The 21,740-nt window shown below is 42.5% G+C and overlaps 2 long non-coding RNA genes across 2 annotated transcripts in view; one reads left to right on the top strand and one right to left on the bottom strand.

Moving 5' to 3' along the window:
- LOC308573153 overlaps window positions 1–21,740 on the bottom strand; it is a 234,935-nt gene that overhangs the window by 144,524 nt on the left and 68,671 nt on the right. The window lies entirely within an intron of this gene.
- Window positions 14,964–19,799, top strand: LOC308573149. Its single transcript, XR_014001965.1, has 2 exons — window positions 14,964–15,608; window positions 18,312–19,799. It is a non-coding gene; the product is annotated as an uncharacterized lncRNA (long non-coding RNA).

Below are 21,740 nucleotides of genomic sequence, written 5' to 3'. Positions count from 1 at the left end.
CGGCGAGCAGCCCAGGGGGCTGGGGGGGGGGATGTCACCTCCCCTCAGGGATAACACCCAGGGTGGGCCGCACCCACCGCATCCCCTTTCCTCCACCAGTGGATCTACACAGAGGAAAGAAACACTATAAATAAGTCAGAAATTAAATCGTTATAACAACAACAACACGCCTGGAAACGATGCCTTATGAGGAATGGCTAAGGGAGCTGGACATGTTTAGCCTGGAGAAGAGGAGGTTAAGGGGTGATATGATAGCCATGTTCAAATATATAAAAGGATGTCACATAGAGGAGGGAGAAAGGTTGTTTTCTGCTGCTCCAGAGAAGCGGACACGGAGCAATGGATCCAAACTACAAGAAAGAAGATTCCACCTAAACATTAGGAAGAACTTCCTGACAGTAAGAGCTGTTCGACAGTGGAATTTGCTGCCAGGGAGTGTGGTGGAGTCTCCAACTTTGGAGGTCTTTAAGCAGAGGCTTGACAACCATATGTCAGGAGTGCTCTGATGGTGTTTCCTGCTTGGCAGGGGGTTGGACTCGATGGCCCTTGTGGTCTCTTCCAACTCTATGATTCTATGATTCTATGATTCTATGATTCTACGCTATGGAAAATCACAAATAAACTCTTATCTTGCTCTCCAGAGCTATCTGGTGTTGCATGTTAATAACAAATGCAAAACACTGTTTCCTGACTAATGTAGCAGAGTCCCACGTGTATCATCCTGCTCTCACAGTGCCTATGAGGACCCCCCAAGCAGGACCTGAACAAAGCAGCAGTCTCCCCACTTGAGATTCCCAATGACTGGCATTCACAGGCATTTTCGTTGCCAGAAAAGGCAAGTAAGAGGCAACAGCTTTGGGAGGGGAATAGGGGACATCCTGATAACTCTCAGCACCCTTAATGGACTACTGCTCCCATGATTCTTTGGAGGGGGAAGCCATGAGTGTTTAAAGTGGTATGATACTGCTTTGAATGTATAGTGTAGACGGAACCTAAGGTAAATAAAAAATAAACATGGTTTATTGCCATATTTCATTATAGCTGTTTGAAACTCTGTCCTGCCACGTGTTACCCAAAATCTTCCTGTCACAGTGCATGTAGAAGGTGTTGAGGCATCCCTCCTGACAATAGTCATGCTACTAATCTTTTCAGTTTCCTTAAGAATACTTATAGCACCACAATAGGCTGGAGGAACTGGAAATAACACAAGGGAAGTTGTTGCTCTTGTTGTGTTGTGTGTGTGTTTGTTTTAAACAGCCAAAAGGTCATGTGGCTCAGAGCTTAGTCCGCAAATAATCTGAGGACATGGGACAAATGAACTGGGATTATCATTTTAATATTTCTTTGGTTGATCTGATTGCAAGAAGAGCTGTTTTGAAATTAATTGAAGCTGGTGGAGATGAAGTTCTCAGGGTATGTTTGCCGTAGATTTATTCATCGTGGACCTCTTTGTCTCTCTTTCTCCCCCTTCCCTTCTGCCCCTTCCCTCCCCTCATCCTGCCACCCGCCTTGCAATCTCCTAATTGGATTCTCGTGTTCAAATCCTGTTCTCTTAATCAAAAGGCAGACAAAATCAATCTTTTTTGCTTTCCCGAATCCAAGCGAAGCATTTAGTCCTAAAGCAATGAAAGACTTATTCCGGAAAGCTCTGTCAGGGAGCTGCCGTTGCTAAATTGGTTAACCTTTATCACCAAGAGCCGGGACGATTGTTGCCAAGATTGGCTCCCATAATCTTCCCTTTTGTTACGCCATAAAAAGCTTTATTTCTCCCCAAACTCTTCCCAATCAATGAAATTGATGGTAATGAAAATTGTTTTCCTAACCACATGGGTCTCATGTTCTTCCAAAGATATTATACAACATTTCTTCTGAAAACAAAATTCTTGGGTGGGTGGGGGGAGATGGGCATGGATGAGGTGATGGATGAGGTGACACTGAATATTCTTTGTATTTAGTTAAGATGAACTATCTTTAACTCATCTGGCACTTTCCTTTGTTAGTGTAGATTTTCATACAAAATAGTTTTCTTATAGAAAAGAAATACCATCACAACCGACTGCAAAAGAGCCAGTGTACCAAAGCTCAGTGCAGACTTGGTGATGATTCTGTGAACTGGTGGTGCGTGTTGTAAAGGGAGCTTGATGGTGCTGTGCTACACATGAAGAAGCAGGTTCGGTGGCTTGTTGTTGAAAGGCGGTAAAAAGGGCAACCAAAGCTTCCTCCCATCTTCCAGCCCTTTAGACATTTGAATTTGGCTACCATATCTCCTCTCAGTTTCCTGTTATCCAGGCTAAACATATCCAGCTTCCTCAACCGTTCTTCCTAAGGTTTGGTTTCCAGATATTTTATCATCTTGGTCACCCACCTCTGCACACACTCCAGATACTTCTTCTTCTTATTTATTTAATTTATATACCACTGGTCAATATCCTTGTCAGGGGCTGGACTGAGGAGGAATGGTGGGGGCTGCCACCCCTTCTCCTAAAATAAACCTTCCCAAGAACAGGAGGACAGTATAGATTTAAAACAGTGGTTAGGAGAGGGGCATTGCAGGGGGTTGGACTAGATGACCCTTGGGGTCCCTTGCAACTCTATGATTCTATGAAATAGAGAGGCCTTGGAGGGGCCCTCAGGCCTGGAGTTACCCACCACAGGAATAACTAAAATGGAAAAAGCCTGCAGATGGTTGGCACAGTTAAACCCAATGAAGCATTTAGAATTTACTTTCAATATTTTGGTTATCTGTTCTTCCTGCCCCACCCCATCCTCATTGACCAAGAGCAGCTGAGGTAAAACAATATGTCTTGCAGGCAAAGTTACAAGATTCCTTTCCAGTAAGTCTATAAAATCTTCCCAAGGGAGGATTTTCCCTTGAACCATTAAATATATATATATCATGGTCTTAACAGCTTTATGGCCTTTAAAACATTGCAGTCCTCCGTTGTTTTTGCAACAGACCTGCACAACTTGTTACTTTTGCTTTTGAAAAGGGGACTGCAACCTGGTCCACAATTATAGTGAGAATGCACTGGAAATAGATGTGGGTGGAGAAATCCAGTTCAGTTCACATTCAAATGCACGGCTACCTGACTTGCAGTTCCCAAAGCAATATTCAAGTTGAACTGCAGCTGTCCTTCAAAATGAGAGTTGTGTGTCAGATTCAGTTAAATCCCAAACTGAATCGAGTCAATTTGAGACCTATCTGATTGAGCTGAAGCAGCTACAAATCGCTACAGAGCGGATGGGGGTTGTCCCAAACTGATTTGTGCTGATCTGTAGCTCAAAACAGTCCCTCAGAAAGCCAGACAGTCTCTCCAAACTCTGAAATTATTAATTGTAATGCCATATAAGGAGAACACTAAGAAGCTGGAGGAGGCCTAGAAGGATCTCACTCACCAAACACTCTCCACTCACAGTGCTTGTGGAGAACAGCTGCACTTTGCTTAATGACAGCTGTCGAAGTGGTCCAGGATGCTCACCCTACCCTATGCTCTCCATATTCTTAGAAAATGTTTGGCAAAGTTGGGTGGCTTTTGTGTTTGGGAAAGGATGGGAAATAACCAGTATATATAAAGTTTGTTGTCTGTGTCTTAGCATTCCCACCACCACCAATTTCGAATCAAGTTTTTAGGCAAGGTTTATTTGCAGTTGTGTTTAGTCTTCTTTGTCTTGTCTTTTTAGGAATTTGTTGTGTGTATGTCTTGAGTACATTGCACACAATCCAGTACTTTGGTGTGTTTTTTTAATTTAAAAAATTGCTGACCACACGCTTGTGTTGTTGTTATTATGATTAGTATTATTATAAAAATTTTAAGATGCAGATGCAGATTTGCCTTTTTAAGTCTCTGCAAACTTTTCATTTGTTGTAAACCCAAGTCCATGGCATCTGAAGCTGTTACTTTCACTTCTTTCAATTTAGTATCAAGTGAGGCCAGTTTAATTTCAGAAAGACTTTGTAGCCATTTAATTTCTTCTGAAACATCTTTATGTTGCTCAGCAGCCTAGTTCTGTGGTACACAATTTTTTTTAATCCTATTGCTAAGAATTGTTTTTACTGTTATTTAACCACCCACACATTGTGAGCATATTAGCCAGCCTTCTGACTTAAGTATTGTTGTTATGATAATTAATATTACTATTTCCAGCTGTTAAACACAGTGAATATTATTATTTCCCACTCATTCACTGTTGCTGTTGGCAATCTACCTCCCCCATACGACAGGGACTCTAATAAATGTTACTTTCTCCTCATCGCTGACAATCTGTTCATCAGATTGTGGGGGGTATGAGGGGTGTGGCTTTCAGGTCATGGCAAAACTACTGGAGCTCTGATTGAGAACTGGGCATTCTGGGAAAATCAAAACAGCAGACACCAACTGATTGGAGTTATTAGAATCCCAGTGACTTTTCTCCCCCTCAAAAAGTCTCCAGACTCACCCACCTATTTTGAGATGAAAGTTTTGTTAAAATGAACTTTTTGGTTCTACTTTTGATGATATTTTTGCCTCCGTTGGTACACCAGTTCAGGAGAAAGGGGCAAAAAGGGATGCTTAGTTGACTAACACATGGGAATGGTTGTTTCACATTAGTTTATGTAACATATGCCCAAAGGAGAACAGACTGGTGTTTTTATTACTTCATGTGATCTGACACTATTCTTATGCAATGTAAAACTGCATTTGCATCTTTAGCTGCCACATCACACTGCTGACTTGTTTTTAACTTCTGATCTCCTAAAACTCCTGGATTCTTTTTTTGTGCAAGCACCAAAGTACTGAGATGGAACGCAGAGACCCTGCCTCCCAGCTCATTTCTTCACTAGTTTTCCAAGAGTTTCCTGCATTATATATTTCAGGAGCAAAGGGTGGTTGAGCTTGAGACATAGAATCTTACACTATTGGCATTTGAGATGGCCATAAAATTAGTAAACCAACAAGCCCATTCATCATCGTATCATATAACAGAAATCTCCATTATCCCAACATTGTTTCCATACAGTTTGTTGATATGGCCGCTGATATGGATAATGCAGTGGTCTACGCACACTGACTTGATTTGTGAATCACCAAAGGGCCTATTCATTAGTGTTGTAATTTATCCCCTTTGAACTAAGGATGCAATCCAGAGCCCATCGAAATCAACAGGAGTCATGCCATCCCCCCTGATGGGTTGTGGCTAACACCCTCAAGCTTTTTACTATGATTAATATATGGCATGATCAATAGTGCTGATGCAACTTGGAATGATGGAAGGCACTCTAATTGCTATTGAAACTTTGCAAAGAAGAAGGGGTGGAATGGGAGAGGATTTTTAATCAATCGTGATTAGTCAAGTCAATACTTAAGAGCTGCTGTCGAGGTGATAGGATTTATTGTCCCATTTCTGCAATCTTGGCCCTTCCTTAACTAGCGGATTGATAGCATGTGGAATCCATCCTCTACCGGTTCATTTTTTGGCTCATTAAGTAAGCATAGCAGATAACCATCCCTGCCTTTTTGGCATAAGAAGATTCTCAAAACTTATGTGCTGCTAATGACGCCGAAATTAGCAAAGGCAAGTATTTGGCATGCAAAATGTCAGAGCCAGCATTAACAGACTACTTAGCTGTACTCAAACAAACGCAATCAGATTCCCGAGTCTTGTAATACACGCAGCGAAGGGCTGTGAAAGCAGAGACTGGATCTTGTAGAAGAGAAAGGAATTTGGGGTCGTAGAAAAATCATGACACAACCTTATCTTTGCTTGTTAAAAGGCCTGTCATTATAACAGGGAAGGGTGTGTGTATGTGTGAAGGAGAATCAATTCTGCATTGCAAGGATATTCTTTTTACTGCATAGGTTGTTTAAAATGTACATCCCTCACATCACAGGCACCAGTATCTTGGGACCGATTATGTGGGGTGGGGCTCACCTGCCCCCACAATATTTCATTCAAGTTGACACCCCTGAACATAATTGATTACCTTTCCTACCTCCGAATCCCCATTTGCATTGTGTTTCCTTCTTACTGAAATGAATGGGATGGAATACTTGGTGATATGTATTTAAATATGTAAGTTCCATAATTTTGCCACCCAGGACAGCAAGACTTAATAATGTGTTTTTTGTCGGAAGACAAACTTCAGAAGAACAGAAACAATTCTGCATACGACCAATTCAGGGCAGAATGGAAAACAATCATCCTGTCTAGTGATTTCCCAGGAACAGCTTGTGTAAAATAGAGAGTGACTCTCCCTGGTAAATAGGGAAAAATTGAAACATACCCCAGGGCCAAACAAGATGATTCAGAGTAGATCAGTGGCAACATGAGAACAGGGCCTTTTCTGCAGTGGCTCCCTGTCTGTGAAATGCTCTCCCCAGGAAAGTTCACCTGACGCCTTCACTATACACCTTTAGGCACCAGGCAAAAATGTTCCTTTTTAACCAGGCCTTTCCCTGACCTGATCTACATCCTTTTCTTAAAATAACATTTTATTGATTTTCCAAAAAATAGCAAAAATAAAACAACAACAACAATGCAAAAACAAAACAAATTAACTTCCCTCTAATTCCTTCCTTGGTTCTATTATTTATCAAGATACTGCATATCCATTGCTAAATTTATAACATATTTAAATCACCTATTATCCATTCCTAATGAAATTACAAGTAATCTTAAACCCCTGCTAATGTACCTGGGTACATTGCTTTCTGTGTAAATGCAATGAACATCTTCCATTCTTCCTTAAATTCATTATCATCTCTTCCTCTTAATTTCATCATCAAACCTGATCTACATCCTATATCCTTTTTTAAATGCTGGCTCTTTTCAAGGTTTTTTTTTTATTGGGTTGTTGTTTGTATTTTGATTTTATGTATGTGATCCTTTCTGTCCAGACTCCACCTGAAACACCCAAGAAAGATGAGTCTATCACCTTTAAAGGCAGTGTTGCACGCAGTAAATACAGGAAATAACAGAAAACGATGCCTTCTTCCATCCCTACTCCCAACTGAAACTGTTTCTTTTTAAGGAAAAGGAAAAGAAAGACAAAACATTTATGCTACATTTCAGTCTCCGTCTGCTTTGGATGCACTTCCAGGAAGCAAACCTCTTAACGTCAGGTATCGTTATTAGGCAAATAACAGTTAATGGCTGTATCGTATGGCTCTCTGTGTTCTCAGAACCCGCTAATAGAAGATGAATCCATAACTTTTCAGTAGGAAAGGAAAGCACCATACCAGGTAAACTGTTTTGAAGCTGTTTTGGGGGGGATGGAAATTGCTCTCCTCCTAGACAAATAGCATTGAATCTATTGCTAAATGAATGAAATAGCTTCTCAGCATCAAGTCCTGCGAGGGGCTGGGTATCAGAGGTGCAGATTGGATATCAGTGTCCTGAGTCTGTTGCCAGGGAACAGCCCCTGTGGGGGGTGGATAGGGCAGAGCATTCAGCAACCACTGAAAATCTCATTTTTACGTGCAGCCTCACACATTGACATTTTAAGAAGCAAGTCAAGTGGTGGTGGTCAGGATGATGTAGTTAGTAGCCAATATAATAGCCCAGAGTTTGCCACCCCCACTAGCCCCCATTATCTGGAGTAAAGCTCCTTGACAACAATGAGACTTACTTCCAACTAGCTATTATTGTCACTTTTTTGTAGGAGTAAAGTAATAGTATTCACCAGCAGGTCCCAAGGTGGGTCTGAACAATTTACAATTCAGAAATTACCGACAATTAAAACCAATTGCAGTTACAGGATCGCACAGTTAAACCAGCAGCCCCTGACTCTCTGCTCAAAGGAACCTGCCTTATTTATACCACTGGCCTATCTAATTCCATATTGTCTGCACTGACCGCCAGCTGCTTTCATGGGTTTTAGGCACAGGTTGATCTCAGCCATATCTGGTGTTTCTGGGGCAGTGGTGTAGCACGGAGGGTGTGGCACAGGGGCGGTTGCCCTCGGGGCAAAATTGTTAGGGGTGCAAAATTTCAACACCCGGTGCTGCCTCTGTGCAGCTGTGCACTTCTGTCACTGGGCTCCACTGAAAAAAGCTTCTCTATGTGAATCAGGAAGTGACCTCCCCAGACAATGGAACAGCTCTTCTTTTCTTATCTCTGTGGCTGCAATCTCTGGGTGATGCAAATGTTAGGCAGCTGAATATGCATGCAAGCTCTGTCTGTCTACCTCCTTCTCTCCCTCTGCATGGCTCCGGGCACTGGCAACCCATGCTATGTCACTGTTCTGAGGACTGAACCTGATGGTATTTTTCTCATACCACTAAGCCATGGGTAGCAGTGGCGTAGCGTGGGTTGTCAGCACCTGGGGCAAGGCAAGTAATTTGCGCCCCCTAGCCTGTGGATTTGCGCCCCCTAACCTGTGGATTTGCGCACCCTAACCCCCAGATGTTGCGCCCGGTGCGGCCGGCCCCCCCTGCACCCCCCACACTACGCCACTGATGGGTAGGCAACCTAAGGCCTGGGGGCCGGATCCGGCCCAATCACTTTCTAAATCTGGTCTGAGGACGGTCTGGGAATTGGCGTGTTTTTACATGAGTAGAATGTGTGCTTTTATTTAAAATGCATCTCTGGGTTATTTGTGGGGCATAGGAATTTGTTCATTTTTTCCCCTCCAAAATATAGTCTGGCTCCCCACAAGGTCGGAGGGACAGTGGACCGGCCCCCTGCAAAAAAAGTTTGCTGACCTCTGTGTGGCTAAGCTACAGCCTGCCTTCCTCTTAGCACAGGGATGGGGGAACCTGAGTGCCCCCCCAAGGCATTTCTGGACTACAACTCCGATCAACCCTGATGGTTGGCTATGCTGGTTGGGGCAACAAGAGGTGGAGAGCCACTGGTTCCCCGCCCCAGTCTTGGCCAGTCCAGGGAAAGCTGCACCATGTGATTCTGCAGATCAGCTGCTGCTGCTGTTTTTGAAAAAAAAAAAAAAGCTTTAGCTGCTGCCCTGCAAAACACTGATCATGCTACAGGGGCAAAAGCAGGCATACAGGCTCAGACCGCTGGAAACATGATTATTACAAGCAAATGGTGAGCATATTTGAATTCCACTGCATGTCTCAGCTTGCTGCTGTGAGCTAGGAATTTTCCAAAAATGCAGAGGGAGGAAGGGTACAGGGAAAAGGCTGGCTGGCTGATGCTGTTGCAATGACCTTTTAGTGTGCATTGACAGAGCCTTTACTTTACTGCTGTTCCTATTTGTGGAGTCACTCTCCCAGCAAAAGGTAAATAAGTCTTCCAGATCAAGAAAATCAGGGTTGGAAATTTGCATATGTGATAAGTGATGCATTCTCCAGCTTAGGATTCAGGAGAAAATCCTCATAGGTCCTTAGTCTCTCCTTCAGAAAGATGTCACTAGCAATAGCAGTGGGATTGAAACTGGGTGAGTTGTTCAGAAATCCATGTCTAGCACAATATTCCACTGGCCAGAGCTGGGCACTGTGCTGTGGCTTTCAATACCCGCTTGTACATCTGGAGTGGCCACACTGGGTACCGCAAAGCTTGGAATAGCCAGGTTTGCTGCGAGGATCTATGGTACCTTGAGACAGAGAAACCTCCATCGCCTTCACGGGTGCAGCTGGTTCGTGCCAACACCAATTCCCTGGAAGTGAGCTGGAGCTCTGTCTCAACAGCTGACACTTATCTGTTGCAAGTATGACATCCCAGCTGCCACCTTGCCAGCTGCCAATTCTGTGCCCTCAGTGCCTGTCAACCCCCCCCCCAGAGCCCTGCTCCAGCTGCAGCTGCCCCTGTTCCTACAGCACAGCCCCTGGTGCAAATGGGCATTTCCCTGCTGCCCGAGACCACAGCTGTTGCCTTTGTTGCTGGTGCTGTGGCTGCTGCTGCCGCCCCACCTACCACAACCACCATCCAGGTACTGCCTACTGTGTCTAGAAACCAATGCCTGTGCCTGTTGCTGCTGCTACTGCCACCGCCGCCACTCCTCGTCGTCAAGCTGTCCCAGCTGTGCAGATGGAATTCAGAAAGAAAAGAAATCCTATTAACACTTTATTGCAGAAATAAACAAACAAAAGACAGTGTGTGATATGGGGAGAAATAGGCACACATTCACACCATAGGTTGAAAGCAAAGATACCACTTTCAACAGCCATGTTTCCCCTCAAGGAAGTCAGGGAGCTGCAGTTTGCTGAGGGCGCTGTTGTTAGGAGGTACCTATTCCCCTTACAGAGCTATGGTTCTCATAAACAGTTTGACAGTCAGCCCCTCTTTCCAGGGAATTCTGGGAATGGTTTCTCTGAGAGAGGAATATGGACCCTCCTCACAACTCTCAGCACCTTTAACAAACGACAGTCCCCAGGATTCTTTGGAGAAAGCCACAATTATTTACAGTGGCACTATTTACAGTACGTATGGTGTCAATGTGTGTGTGGGACACGGGTGGCGCTGTGGTCTAAACCACTGAGCCTCTTGGGCTTGCCAGTCAGAAGGTTGGCAGTTTGAATCCCCGCAACGGGGTGAGCTCCCGTTGCTTGGTCCCAGCTGCTGCCAACCTAGCAGTTCGAAAGCACGTCAAAGTGCAAGTAGATAAATAGGTACCGCTCTGGCGGGAAGGTAAATGATGTTTCCATCCGCTGCTCTGATTTCGGTGTTCTGTTGCGCCAGAAGTGGCTTAGTCCTGCTGGCCACATGACCCGGAAAAACTGTCTGCGGACAAACGCCAGCTCCCTTGATCTGTAAAGTGAGGTGAGCGCCGCAACCCTAAAGTCGTCTGCGACTGGACTTAACTGTCAGGGGTCCTTTACCTTTACCCTTATGGTGTCAATGTGGCTACAGAGGATGCTGACTCCGAGCGTTAGCACTGAATTTCACCCAATATGTGACATTTTCAGGTGATTGTGGAGGTCCTGTTTGAGGAAAAATACAACAGTTAGATAAAACAATAGTGGAATGATCCAGGAGCTTCCCAAGATCCTGACAAGCTGCCTGAAAACATGTGGAAGCCTCCTCAGATAGCTTCATTTGTGCTTCCCTCCCATCTCCTTCTGGTAAGAGAGAGTTTTAATGCCAGATAACTTACTTGGCGGCTTCACTGCCATCCCATCATGCAGGTGTATATTAGGAGGCAAGGGCCCAGGTAGAAATGCTGCCATTAACCTGCTATGCTGGGTGTGTGTACCTCAGAGCTCTGAGATATCACGCACCATGCCGCTCGCTTCTAGTGATGTGCAAGTAATTCCAATTAATGGTAATGGGAGTTCTGTGAACATTCAGAGCAATGATACGGCCCTTAAACTCCTGGTACAACAACCTTCATTGTCTATGCTTCTGAAATTTGCATAAGCAATTAACATCTCATTAATGCCTCATTAGGAACGCTCTGGCATGTGTGTAAGAGAAAAGGGAGGGCCAAGACCAGCGAGCCGATCTCTCCCCGGGAACTACATCGGGTCACACGAGTAAATTGTTGGCTTGATTTTGGCTGGCGATTCAAACACACACACACACACACACACACACAGAGCACACACACAAAGACAGACAGAGAGAGAGACGTAGGCACAAGATGCAAATGTGGATGCCTTTGCCTGCCTTTGTTCCAAACGAGGTCTCAGCTTGGAATCGTATGGAAAGTTTCCAGTTGAGAACGAGATATCTTGGCAAGGCTACTTGCCTATAGCACCTGCCCATAATCAGAAGCCTGGCTCCAGCCTCTCTGCTGTCCTGGGGAAAAAAGAATTAACAGAACACATATTTAACGCTAAACATATGTGCAGCCTTCGTTCTAAGGTAGGTTTAAGTGCAAACGTTAATGCTTTCCTGGATCAGGGCCATTGGCCGGCCTTCATTTTCCATGTTTGCAGGTTTCTGCATGTATGCATTGCCTACTAAACTCCTGTATATTTTGCACACAGAGACACAAACACACATTTCTCAAAGCTTGAATGAAAATAAGTCCATTTGCTATCTTCAAAATTCCAGCTGAGCCCTCCCCCACTCACCAATAACTTGGCCAGGAGGGGGTTGGGTGGGGGAACCCAACCCATGCCAAGGAATGGGAAGCTTGACTCACATCTGTAGGAATGCAAAGTAGCTGGAAAGTTGGATATTGCAACTCTCCCTTCTTGAATTCCTTGGTGTGGATTGGTTGGAGGATGGATGCAGGCACAATTGAATTGAGCTACCAAGTCTCCATTGGTTGGACTGCTGACAGAGAGGAGAAATTTGATCGTTTTGCATTTAATGGTGAATCTATCTAATCTGCTTCCCAAAACAATATGCAAACAGAGACACAGCCCTCCTCTGCCATTTGTACTTCTCTGAATTTTGCAGTGCAGTTCTCCTCTCTACTAATATTTCTCTGTTAATATTATTCATATGTGTGTTTTGATCTCTTAAGGCTTAAATTCAGGATAAATGAAGATACATACAGATAGGTAATGAAAATAAGGAGAAGGGAACCTGTGTGAGAGACAGGTCAGAGTGGCTTTTCTCAGGGTGTACATCTAAAGGAGAGGGATGCTCTCCCAGGTGAGAGCTGGGAGGATTCACTTCTCTGTATGTGGATCGGAAATTAAGATAGAAGGGAGGGCTATATAAACACAACTTTGTACTTTATTATATTATTTTACCTCTCTTCTTCTTTTTCCATTTCTCTATTTTTTTCCTCTTTCCTTAATTGTTCTTCTGTTTCTGTATTGACTAGTTGGGTTTTAATTGTATCATATGTAAAAAACTCTTCATAAAATTGATATAAACATTTCTGCAGTGCAGTTCCCTAGCTGAGCAATGCATGCAAAAATGCATACATTGCTGAAAATAAAATATGAAAGTGCATTGCATTCGGTGCAAACAGGCCAAAATATGTATATTAAACCAGATGTGGATATTAGGCAATGTGTGTATATTAGCAAAAATGTATCTATTAGGAGAGAGTCACATTTAAATACTCATTAATTTCTTGAGGACTTCTTTAAGGAATGCAAACTGATGTAGAAATGTGAATAATTGAACTCAAGAGTGGAAAAATGAACTGAGAGAAACTGAAATTGAAAGATTTGTCCCTCTCCAGTTGCTGAATATTTGGGTCGGAACAAAAACCATCCTCATAAAGTGCTTGTTGATACGGATTGCAGAACAGATGGACACACATACATATGCATATGACAAGGAGGTGGCTGTAACAGTAATTGGGATTTGTGTCATTGGCATAGATTTATCCAACAGTGGAAAGAAATTGAAATAATACAAGTACGATTTTTTTAAAAAGTCATAACATTCCCTGCATGAATTTCTCATTAAAATGCCCCAAATGCCAATGTGTGTTTAGGCTAAGCTCTTCTTTTCAATGGAAGAATGGAGCAATAACATGCCTCTTCGATTATCACAATAGCCACACTATTTATGAGACAGAAATCATGTATTAAGCTAGATAGCTAATGCAGTAACTTTGTCTGAAGCAAATGAGGCCTATTGTACTGAGGGAAAGTTAGTTCCTGCTTAATGAGGTACTGACTTTCACATTAGGAAACTTGGAAGTATGCTTATCTGGACATGAGATGGGTGAATTTGAGGACCACACCAATTGTTGCATGCTCTTGGAATGAAAGTTTTTGACAGCCCCTTCTTCCTCACCTGATCTCTCATCTTGCTTGCTGCTCAGCCTGAAAACTACAGTTATTCTACCTGATCAAAGAAAGACCTCCAGGAATAGGGGATATAATGGGAAATAATGGAATGTGTAGCTTCACCCTCCATATATGTAGGATTGCAGCCCGAGTCCCTCAGCTCTCTTAATCCTACTAACCAAATTCTCATTCTAGGAAGTCAGAATATACAATGAGAGGTACAGTCAGAATTGTATTATTAGTATTATTGCATATGGTAAAATGTATAACAGGATAGAAGCCGACATTTCAGAGGAGAGACAGGTTGCAAATGGGAAAATATAATTATTCAATTTTCATGACATTTCGGAAAGGGAAATGTACCATTCTAGCACATTCCGCAGCTTTTTTCAGCTATTATTATGATTTGGAGCACATGCCTTTTCTTTTGGTTGTGTGTGTGCGTGTGTGTGTGTGTGTGTGAGAGAGAGAGAGAGAGAGAGAGAGGAACAGCTGCCGAATGGAACACGGCTGCTTCAAAACCCTCCCAAGAGGATTGGATAACAAGTTGTACATTTACTTGCCGGCATTGTTTTTATTTCATTATCTGCAGCAGAAGAGGCAGTCCTGCTATTTATAATCGTGCTACGCTGCCGCATGTGTGATTATTCCAGCCTTCATGTGTGAGGGAGCACGTGTGTGTGAGGGAAATTAGGAGTCTGCGTCTGAGGGAACTTCTTTAACATCTAAGGCCTCAAACAGCTCAGGGGCAGGTGACCTAAGAAAGACTACCCTTACCCCTTACATATTCAGCAGACCCTCCAAGTGTCCCTATTTTTCAGGGACAGTCCCAGATTTACAAAAGCTGCCCCAGTTTCTGATTTGATCCTGGAATGTCCCATTTTCCTTAGGATTCCCCAATTTTCATCAGAGAAACATTGGAAGGTATGGAGTTATGCGACCACCAAGCCAAGGAGATAAGTAACTAAACAACCTTTAGAAGACACGTGAAGGCAGCGCTGTATAGAAAAGTTTTTAAATGTCCAATGTTTTATTATGTTTTATATGTATGTTGGAAGCTGCCCAGAGTGGCTGGGGTGACCCAGTCAGATGGGTGGAGTATTATTATTATTATTATTATTATTATTATTATTATTATTATTATTATTATCATCATCATCATCATCATCATCATCATCATTGAATAGGACAGTGGATTTTTGAATAGAAATGTTGGAGGTTATAACTCATTCAGGCACTGCATTCTGTAGGAGCACCAGGGACTACTATGAGAACAATGAATCTTAAGCTTCAGGGGCCCTTATCTCAGAGGGGCCCCAGGTGCCTAGGGTCTAGTAGACTCAATGGGTCTAGTAGACTCAATGGGTCTAGTAGACTCAATTTCATCTCATAGAATCACAGTTGGAGAGGACCCTGAGGATCATCTAGTCCAGGGTTTCCCAAACTTGGGTCTCCAGCTGTTGTTGTACTAGAATTCCCATCATCCCTGACCACTGGTCCTGCTAACTAGGGATGGTGAGAGCCATAGTCCAAAAGCAGCTGGAGACCCAAGTTTGGGAAACCCTGATCTTGTCCAATCCCTTGCAATTCAGGTATATGCAGCTTTCCCCATGTGGCATTGTGCGTTTATATAACATTTCCCTAATTTTCTTCCCCCCATAATTTGAAAACTATAAGGTATAGGACTCTTTTATTCACTTCATTGACTTTGACATGTGAGATAATCCAAAACAGCAATTTATTCAAAATCTGAGATGTAATAGTTTTTGGGTTTTTTTAATGTGGTGATCTGATGTAGAAAAAGCCCATTGACGAAAATAACAGTGTTCATCCAAAACTTGTTGCTGGTTGCGAAGGGTCCTCCATAACAGTTCAAGTTCCAGGGCCCCAGAAATGTAGGTCTGAAACTGAGGAGAGTCTCTCCTTGAAGACACAAAGATTTCGGAAGGCTGCTCCACAGCAGCTCAGAGCAGGAGTTTCAGTTTGGCTTCCTGCAGTTTGTGAACCAGCATCCTTGGAGAGATACAACAGGTACCCACTATTTGATCCTTTGCAGAAACAATGGCAGACATTTTTGGTTCCACAAGCTTTTCTGGCTTGCTGAGTTCTGTTTTTTTATGTTTTTGTCATGGGTGTTTATCTGTATTCTTTTAAAGCCTGTTGCTGTTTTTATTGTCTCATCTTAAGACCTATGTGTAACATGATTCAGTCCTTATCAAAACATCATCCTTCCCTCAGGACAGAAGTTTTGGTAAGGGCATAAACAAAGCCTGGGGGCTCAAGAGGTAGGGAGGCCAATTGGGATGATGGTCCTCATTATGAGAAAAATAAACAACGGAATCGGAAGGAGGATTGTGAGAGAAAGCCTGAGGCTAAGCTGCTTGTGCCCTCAGCAGCCCTGACAGTCTCTGGTTGGCAAAGAAGTTTGAAAACAGGGACTTCCATTCATAGGAGTCTCATTGCTTGGAATGAAGTAGCTTGGTATAACAAAGCTCACAGAATCAGTTCAAAAATCTCCTTCTGAAATTAGTTCCAATAATTGCTGGGTGAACTAAATGAGAATTAGCAGAATTTTGAACGATTTCCAGTTCATCTTCAAATTCAACTTGACATACAAGTTACAACCAGCAAGGGGAAGAAAACATAAGGAGACTTTTGCTGGAGAGTGGTGGAATTCTATTGTCTTTGCAAATACACCAGAATGTAGAAAACCAGTCCCTAAGATTTATACAAATATATGGATTTCATGATAACTGACTTTTTACACACACACACTTCAGTTTATAGAAACGTCTGATATTATTGTGTGGGAACGATTATTAACACAAGGGTAAAGATGTCTCCAGAGTGGGGAATTGTAGTTCTTTGGTTTTGCTGCCTTTTATTACACAACACAACTGTAAAATGACAATAAAAATATTAAAATGAAACAAAAAAATAAAGGTATTCTGGAAATACAACATTTGCTGCTTTTGTGACCTGTGAGAGTAAGGAATAGTTGATGTTTTATATGGTGGTGTAAAAGGTTGTGCTGGGGGAGAGTGTGTAAACATACGCCATGTCTCCAGTGCAATCATTGCCATGGTGAGGAGATTTTTTTAACCACAATTATTTACATGTATCAAACATAATTGCAAGTTAAGCGAATAGAAATAGAAAGCAAGGGAAAGCTTGCCAACTGCAATAGCATAACAGCTGAAGTTTTGCAGTATTCTCTCTCATCATATATCCAATGTTGAACGAACAATCGTACTCACCAGACAGAGGGATTTAAGGCATCACAGACAACACTGACCGATGATAATTCCCTGGACACCTGAATCATTTTATTATTATTATTATTTTCCAAATTGTGGCTTATTGTCCTGGAATTGTCCTTGTATTATGAGTCTAATGAATCCCTGACAGATGACCATCCAACCTTAAGTGCGCCCTCTGATTTTAAACCCTGCACAGATAGGGGAGAAATCTGATTCAGTATGCATCTAAAGCCAAATCTACCAAATTTTCACTTCCTGAAACAGTATGTGAGCTCAAATGCAGCTATCCTTTGAAATTCACACTTACCCAAATGTTGCGATGCAGTTCTTCAATCAAACAATGTTTGCAAAAATTCTTATCTCGGGGGAAACTATGCATAAAAATGAATATGTCAATGAATATAACGTACAAGGATGCATTATGTCAGTGGAAATTGCTTGCAAAAATGTGTGCATTAGTCAAGGCTGTATATAAAAACAATCATACTAGGAGAAATTCATACTCAACTGCCAATGAGTTGTCATCAGGATATTTTTTTTTAAAAAAATGCAAATTGCTGCAAAATGTACAGAATTGAAACTGAAATAAAATGAGGAACAGAGAGAAACAAAAGTGGCAGATCCTTCTGTAGCTGTCCATGTATACAGGTTTCTTTTCAGACTCTTGGTGGTACGTGCAAAGGTTGGAAGTGGGGTCAATAGAATTTATAATGGCAAGGTCAGGAACTGTAAATGTGGTCTTCCTCCCTGCATTCACTGTCTGAAAGAGGCTAGATAATGCAAATTTTGGATGAAGACATGTGTTCTGTCCTACCAGCTGAAATTTATTTCCTTCTTTGTGATGTGAACTTTGTCTTTTTAGAATTTCTGTAACCTGGCCTTTAGGACTAGAATTCCCAGGATGCTTAGGAGAAGAGAAAGGACAATGGGGAGGGGGTGAGAAATGTAAAGAGCAGAAGATGTCAAAAAAGATAAAATAATACCATTCAAGGAGGGTTGTCCTCCAGTCCTGCTAGTATGGTGCACTTGCTAGGAACAGACTACAGAAATATGCTTCTTTCACAATAATGTCACTTCAAGAACATTAAAGCACTAGCAATAAAAATTTATGTTCTGGTCATATCACATGGCTTCAAATCCTCCAAGGGTTACATTACCAGGAACCCGAACAATGGGTCGCACAATTAATAGCAGCTAGGGAAAGCTTTTATGTGTCGTTGAGTGGGAAGGGATGGGGGGAAAACTGTCATGTTAGAATAATGAAATGGTTGATTGATGAATCACTGCATGGGTACATGTTGGATGATGATACTATGGGGGCCAGCTGAAATTCATACCTGGGTCTATCTTTCCTCATTAGTCTAATAAACGAGGCAACAATTAACTGCAAAAACTTTGATGTGCTATGTAGAAAAATGTCAAAGCCTTAACCATGCCTTTGGTAATTATTTTTATTTCCCCTTTTAATTGCAAGGCAACTTCTTGAGCTAATGGAGGAGGACGCCATAGAAGAAACCTCCAGGGGGTTGTAATATATTTTTTAAAAACATATATTTTTATTTCATTTTACTACATCACATACAAAAAAGAAATATGAAGATAAACAAATATCCATCACCTCCTAACAACTAAGAAAAAACACCACCACCAATACATTAAATAGTGCTCACGATACATTTAACATAAAGATGACTTTTTCCTATATAGCTGACTTCCTGCCTACTCGTTACTTCTATTTCTCATCCATTATTCACTGCCAAGAGATTTGAAGATGTCTAAGAGGTACAGTAAGCTCTGAAAATTTGAGCACAGGCCATTTGGAATGGTGGCTCAGGCCTGGGATATGGACAATAGTTTGGAGTAGACTGGGATTCAGAAGTGTTAGGTTCAGCATGACCTTTACTTGTGGGAGGGACCCTATCCTAAGAAGGCTGGGACTCTGAAAGGCCCACTGTTGCAGTAGAGCAGCCAGAGTTACCCAGCTCTAAAAACATCTTGCTTGGCACCCCAATAATCCCCACCCACTGCACTGGATCTGTGCCTCAACCTCAGACTTTCAACCTTCACCTAGAGCCTTCAGGTAGCTGAAACAGCGTCAGGATCTCTAAAAAGGTGCCCAGAGATGGCAAGGAAGTCTTCACCTGGCAGCCATAGGGCTTCGCTGTGAGAGAGCTACTTGAGAAGAAGGAAAAGAACCAGATGTGCATTGAGATCCTGCAGATTTCTAGGAAGGAATAGGAATTCAGTCTCTCTTGGGCCTTTGCTGGAATAACAACTCTTTACCAAGCTCTCATAGGCATCTCCAAGTTACCCTCATTTCAGCTCCACTTCTGGTTTGCCCCACTCCAAGATATTCCATGAACTGATGATATACAGAGAGTCAAGACCAAAGCACAATGAGGATGAGAGAGGAAACCAGAAGTTAGGGCTAAGGAGTAAGGCCAGAGACAAAATTGTTGAGATAAACACTGCCACGGAGTAGCAGGTCTAGATTTGGAAAGTTTTTCATTCAGAAGCTGTGGTTATGCAGCCCACCACATGGAGTAATAACCAGCAGTTCCTGTCACGGAGTAATTCAGAGCAAGCTCCATTGAAATGTAATCGGTACTTTTTGATTGGTCTGTACTTCTAGGCTAGTTCAGATGATACTTCAGAGACCCAGCCGTGCCCCATCTCTTTAACTTTAATGGGGATAGCCCATCCAAGTGAGGCTGAAATGGTACTTATAATCTTAAATCACCCTTAAAAAGTCCTTGCAGGAAGGGGGGGAATTAAAAATGTAATATTGAAAGGCAGTATGCAAACTCAATATTTGATTACACAATTTTATCCTGCTCTCTGTTGTCTCTTTCGATTTCATTTTGTATTGGTTTTCCTTTGTATGTCTGTTTTATTTGCAGGCCACCCTGAAAATTTTTTGTTGCAGTCTGGCAAAGAAACTGATTAAAATCTATAACAAGTTTTGGAATGTTGTTTGTTTCCTCTGTATTTGGGCACCTCTTAAGATATCATAACCAAATTCTAAATGTTGGTTTCTGAGATCAAGGAGCAGGTTTTCATCCATGCTTGGATACAATTGGGTGCCATTTTGAGTCAAGATGGTGGAATGAACCTTTCAAATCTGTCTGGATTTTTTTTTTTTTTTTTTTTGTGTTTCTTAGAGTTCCCAGATACAATTCCAGGTACAAGGCTGCTAGTATGAAATAAATGTAGCAAATAAAATCAAAATAAGTATGGCATGCCACTGGATTTGTTTTGGAGGGCCACTAGTTCACTGATCCAGCCCTAAAAAAAAAACACTTTATAGTGATTATACTATAGAATGCCTTTCTTTTCTCCTCCCTCCTCCTTTTTTCCAGGTGGATATAGAATAAAAGGGTGACAGTGAGTTTTGAAAGGTCAGCCATGATTATTGACTGCCTTATAACCGTACTAAAAGCCTTTTCATAGCAAAAGCACTCGATCGCTGAGAAATATTGATCCAGACACCAGAAAATATTGTTATGGAAGGGCATCCAGTGGCTTGCATAGATCTGGAGAAGTTAAAGGAGGCTGAGGACAATTCATAAATGTTACTTACAGTCGGCTATAAAATCGAAGGGGGCTTCTAGTTAAAAGGAGAGAAATCTAACAGTGTTCTTTCCACAAAGGGGAGTAGCATTTGAGTATAAGATTTTGTTTTATTTATGTATAAACCAATTTCTATACTGCCATTTCGCAAAATATCTAGGTGGTGTACAATTATGAAGCATAAAAATTGCACAAATGAAACATTAAAATAACTGGCTAATCCAAAAAAGAGAAAAAAGTTTTAAACAACTGCATGGGCCAGTCAGCATAAAAAGTTATTTCTGCTGCAAGAATGTTCCACAGTTTGAGACAGCTGACACTAAATGCTCATCTTCTAGTGAAGCCTAGTCAGGCCAGTAAAATATAGGAGTGGCCAACTCATTTGCACTGCAAGAGCCTCGTCCGCAGCCCAACAATATTTTAGGTAGGTGGTTACTTAAGCATCACCTCTGCCCAGTGGCGTAGCGTGGGTTGCCAGCACCCGGGGCAAGGCAAGTAATTTGCGCCCCCTAACCCGTGGATTTGCGCCCCCTAACCCATGGATTTGCGCACCCTAACCCTAACCTCCAGATGTTGCGCCCGGTGCGGCCGGCCCCCCTGCACCCCCACGCTATGCCACTGCCTCTGCCGCTTTCCCAATTACCCAGATTTACGTAGAATTTGCCAAAATATATGTATAGATGCAGAAACTTAAAGGCAGTGTACTCTTCTGGTCTTGTGGAGGAGCCTGAAAGGCAAAGCTCATTGGTTCTCACAACACCAAGCAGAGCTCCCGATGAGCCACTTGCTCCAGCCAGCATTGGAAGTAAACTGCTGTCTTTTGTGTCTTTGCCTCCACTCCTCCTATCCTATACTCTGCCCCATTTAGGAAAGCTGGAAGAGCCACCCTTGGAGAAGGGCTGTAGCTCAGTAGTAAAGCATCTACTTTGCACCCAGAAGGTCCCAACTTCCGTCCCTGAAATCTCCAGGTAGGTCTGGAAGAGACTGTTGACTTAAATCCTGGATAGCTGCTGCCAGACAGTGTAAACAGTATTGTGCTAGATGGGCCAATTGTCTGATTGTGTGCTCCAGATGCCATTGGAAAAAGCACCCATGAAGGGGTCCCTACTCAGGATTTTATGAGCCCTGGTCCCGTGGCATTTCTTCAGTGTGGAATTTTTTCAGCCCCAAGTTAATTGGCCTCATCCATGTGGGAATGTTCAGGGAGACAGGAGAGGATATATTGTTTAATAATATCCTTCCTAACTTGCGTTAGCAAGTCCTTTTACTTAGCAGAGTGCATTCCCCTTTTAAACACACAGCGGTTAGCTTGTGGCAAGCTCGTTTAAGCTTC

Source organism: Podarcis bocagei (assembly GCF_964188305.1).
Source record: "Podarcis bocagei genome assembly, chromosome: 14".
Lineage (NCBI taxonomy): Eukaryota > Metazoa > Chordata > Lepidosauria > Squamata > Lacertidae > Podarcis > Podarcis bocagei.
Note: the sequence above shows the minus strand (reverse complement) of the source record. Positions and strands in the feature narration are given on the sequence as shown.